The sequence below is a fragment of the Bubalus bubalis genome, chromosome 10, assembly GCF_019923935.1.
Source record: "Bubalus bubalis isolate 160015118507 breed Murrah chromosome 10, NDDB_SH_1, whole genome shotgun sequence".
Classification (NCBI taxonomy): Eukaryota; Metazoa; Chordata; class Mammalia; order Artiodactyla; family Bovidae; genus Bubalus; species Bubalus bubalis.
In genome coordinates this window covers 27,581,709-27,586,134 of record NC_059166.1, presented here as the reverse complement: position 1 = coordinate 27,586,134, position 4,426 = coordinate 27,581,709, and the positions used below count along the sequence as shown (strand labels likewise).

The 4,426-nt window shown below is 42.6% G+C and overlaps 1 long non-coding RNA gene across 1 annotated transcript; it reads left to right on the top strand.

Moving 5' to 3' along the window:
• The first annotated feature begins 624 nt into the window (after positions 1 to 624).
• LOC123327669 lies at positions 625 to 1,465 on the top strand. The gene is made up of 2 exons (XR_006542308.1): positions 625 to 721; positions 1,273 to 1,465. It is a non-coding gene; the product is annotated as an uncharacterized LOC123327669 (long non-coding RNA).
• Positions 1,466 to 4,426: the final 2,961 nt, after the last annotated feature.

Sequence of the window (4,426 nt, the reverse complement as noted above, 5' to 3'; positions counted from 1 at the left end):
ACCATCTCACGGAGGGGCAGGGATGGGGGGGGGGTGAATAAAATCTTATTCCAGAAGCATTTATATTTGTGTTTTAGAATATAATTTTTAGATGAAGCAAGCTAAAAACACCTAAAATCAGTATTTTACATGTATAGTACATGCCACTGTCCTTCAAACTTACAGGCAGGTTTTCTAAGTTAGATACCAATTTAAATTGGTAATTTGGAAATCAGAACAGATTTTCCTTCTAGGCATAATGTTATCAATAATGGTTAATTCCATTCTTTAATATTTACTTGTGTATCAGATCATTCACACAAAGTGGCAAACTACCTGAATAAGGACCCTATTTCCCTTGTACCCCTCGCAACTCAGCACTAACAGAATAACCCTGAACACACCTCATGTACGGAGGACTATCCCACCATGTTCAATGGACCAGATTCCTAACCCACAACAGAGACTGGTGTTTCCAAAACTCTGGTTAATCAAAATCACCTGGGGGTACTTGTCAGGCAGGCGTGTTCCTGGCCTAACCCCAGACTTGCTGACTCAGAGTCTCCAGAATCTCTGTGAATCTGTTTTTAAACAGGGCCCTGGTGCATCTGATGACTCAGAATATGTGGGAAACACCAGATGAATGAAATAGTGCTAACAACTGTTCTGCACCCAAAGGTGCTCAGGGAATGCTGAGATCTGAACAGAGCCCCTCAAGTTCTGAATGGGGACATGAAATCAGGTAGGAGCGGGGTTTAGGCTCTGACAGCTGCCTGGGCAACTGAGATAAAGGAGATGTTCTTAGAGCTTCCCAGGTGGTGCAGTGGTAAAGAATCCGCGTGCTAATGCAGGAGACACGGATTTGATCCCTGGGTGGAGAAGATCCCCTGGAGAAGGAAATGGCAAACCACCCCAGTATTCATGGACAGAGGAGCCTGGCAGGCTACAATCCGTGGGGTCACAAAGAGTCAGACATGACTGAGCTCCTGAGTATCCACACTTAGAGCTAAGAACCCAGTGGGAGCTCAGTTGGGTCTGCAGTTCCTACAAAGAGAAGGGAGGAAATGGAGGTGCACAGGGCCCCCAAACATTTGCACAAAGGCTCCAGGAGAAGGGCTCGCTTCCCCCATCCCCAACCCCACAAGCCAAACCCCTATAATGCAGAAAGAAACCACCACCCTTCACACATTCCTTCAGGAACTACAGGTACTTTAAGATCCTGGGCAGAACTCTCTGGTTTTCAGATGGGAAGTAGCTGTGTATTTATCTCTGACCCAAGCTGTATCTTCTCAGGTTCAGTGAACAGCCACCTGAGGTGGTACATGGACATCCACGTGCACCCAGATGCTAACTCAGCCGTCACCGTCATCAAAGCAACAGCAAAGCTTAAACACACATTAGCTGTGTGCGGGCACTGTGCTAGGTACTTCAGAGGCATGTCTCCAATTTCTTGGCTATTTGATAATAGTTTGAGAGGTTTCAAAACGAAGAGAAGGAAAAGGGAGAAGGCCAAAAGACTTACGACTCCCCCCAACCTCCGATATTTGACAGGCTTTTGTCGTATCCTCTTGGCATCAGTTTCTCTCATCTGAGTACAGAATGTCATGATTTGAGGAGAGCCAGTACCATGGAATGGTTCAGACAGGCTCTGGACACAAGTCTGCCTGGGTTCAAATCCCAGCTCTGTCACTTATTAGCTATGAATGTGGACAAGTTATTTGTGCCTTAGCTGCATCGTCTTTCAAACAAACAACAACAACATCTGCCTCATTCTGAAGCTGCTGTACATAGTGAAGCATCTGGCCTACAGCAAGTACCCTGACATCAGCGGTCCTCATTATCAGGCAGCACAAATCACCAAAAAGACAGCCCAACTGGAACTGGAACTGTGCTGCTGCCTAGATAGCAATATCTCTTTTCTGTTGTTGTTGAGATGCTAATAAACACTCTCACAGATATATTTAATTCAGAACAAAAGGGACTGAGGCTGGGACCTCCAGGGCCTTTTCTCAGAAGAGCCTTCATTCAGAAACAGAAGGTCCATATCTTTTGCTACATTTGTCTGACGTGCTACTAAGGCACGCTTTTTTAGAATCACAGACCACAAATGTAACATGTGAAAGCAAGATGGCCATTGGCACCATCCTGCTGATTTTGAACTTTAAACCTTGCAAAATTAATTCACTCCAGGATATAAACCAATTTGAGGAGAAACAGAGCTAAATAAATAAGTTAGTAAGTACCTAGTTAGGTGCAAGTCATTTTATTTTACATTTAAACTGTGATTTTTAAAATATATTAAAATAATAGCCAGAGAAAAACACTGCATGAGGTTTCTGTTTCTAAATTTTCTTTCAAAATATTAAGACTCTCAAAGACTACTCTCTCATTGTGTAAGTTTTTTCATTCATTAGTCCCAATCCTAATACATACAAATGAAATTTTAATATTGGCTCTTCCTCTTATACAGAGGAAAAACTAGGTAATTACTAAATAAATCATTTCTACCTAAACCAAATAATTATAGTTTCAATACCCAGATGTCAAAGAGTAGAGTGATGTTTTGGCTTAAACAATATAGGCTCATAATGTTTTTTCAAAAATAACTCTTTTTTAGAAATCTAACATATGGCAAATGCATTTAAACAATTCTCTTTCCAAAATGATGTTAACACTTTACAAAGATGAAGAGGAAGCTATGAATGGACTGTGGGCAGGATATACACAAATTTGAAACAAGTACCTGCCTGATCTGTTTGGAAAATGACTAACCCCTCAAGACGTAACACTCCATGCACTCCATGTGGGTAAAATGTGAGTTGAAAGTCTGTATGGTCATAAAGAATTTACTTCAGAACAAAGGTTAAGAGTCAGAGAGAGAATAGTGATCAAAGTTGCTTTTACAAAATCATCTGAGATACCATTGTTATCAAATGTTGGCTTAAAACTCAACATTCAGAAAACTAAGATCATGGCATCTGGTCCCATCACTTCATGGCAAACAGGTGGGGAAACAATGGAAACAGTGACAGACTTTATTTTAGGGGGCTCCAAAATCACTGCAGATAGTGACTGCAACCATGAAACTAAAAGACGCTTGCTCCTTGGAAGAAACTTTATGATCAACTTAGACAGCATATTAAAAAGCAGAGACATTACTTTGCCAACATAGCTCCGTCTAGTTAAAGCTATGGTTTTTCCAGTAGTCACGTAAGGATGTGAGAGTTGGGACTATAAAGAAAGCTGAGCGCCAAAGAATTGATGCTTTTGAACTGTGGTGTTGGAGAAGACTCTTGAGAGTCCCTTGGACTGCTAAGATATCCAACCAGTCCATCCTAAAGGAGATCAGTCCTGAATATTCACTGGAAGGACTGATGCTGAAGCTGAAACTCCAATCCTTTGACCACCTTATGCAAAGAATTGACTCATTTGAAAAGACCCTGATGCTGGGAAAGATTGAAGGAGGGAGGAGAAAGGGATGACAGAGGATGAGATGGTTAGATGGCATCAGTGACTCAATGGACATGAGTTTGAGTAAACTCCAGGAGCTGGCGATGGACAGGGAGGCCTAGTGTGCTGCAGTCCATGGGGTTACAAAGAGTCGGGCACGATGGAGTGACTGAACTGAACTGAACCCTTCATTAGAATCACAAACTGCCAAAATTGGAAAGGCTCATAGGGGTTATTTTAGTCAATGTCTCTATTTTACAAACAAGGAAAGGAGGTTTTGAATAAATTGCTCCAATATGTGTTAGAAAATGGCAGACGTGAAGTCGGACTCAAGTCTCAGGATTCTGAATCCAGTGAGCTTCCCCATCTATTTTAACACTCCTCCCAGTGCTCTAAGAACACAGGGGTACTTGTTAAAATACTGGAGACTCTGGCTCAACAGGCTTTGGAAGGGTCTGGGAATTCGTAACTTCAATGAGAGTTCCAGGCAGTTCTTAAGGTCTGGCTAGTATGAGAAACACCGCTTCATCTCATGCAGTCTCCTTAACCTGACGTACAATCTGGTCAATCAGCTGTCAGTTTCTATTAATACATTACTTTCATGCATTAGAGAAGGCAATGGCAACCCACTCCAGTGTTCTTGCCTGGAGAATTCCAGGGACGGGGGAGCCTGGTGGGCTGCCATCTATGGGGTCGCACAGAGTTGGACATGACTGAAGTGACTTAGCAGCAGCAGCAGGGACCATCCAGGGATTAGAGGTGGGTGGAGACCTCATTTCCACACCAACATCCTCCCTAGTATGTGGTATGTTTCAGTGAAAGCAAGTCTAAAGCCAATTTCACCAGAAATAACAAACATTAATCAGCAGGCATGCAGGCACAAAAAACCATCACACAACCTGCTCTTAAAAATGCAGTCAAGTCTCTCCTCTCTCTTCTGAATTGACAAGCGCCCTGCATGAAAGGTTCATTCTGAGGAAGAAGCAAAGATGTTCTG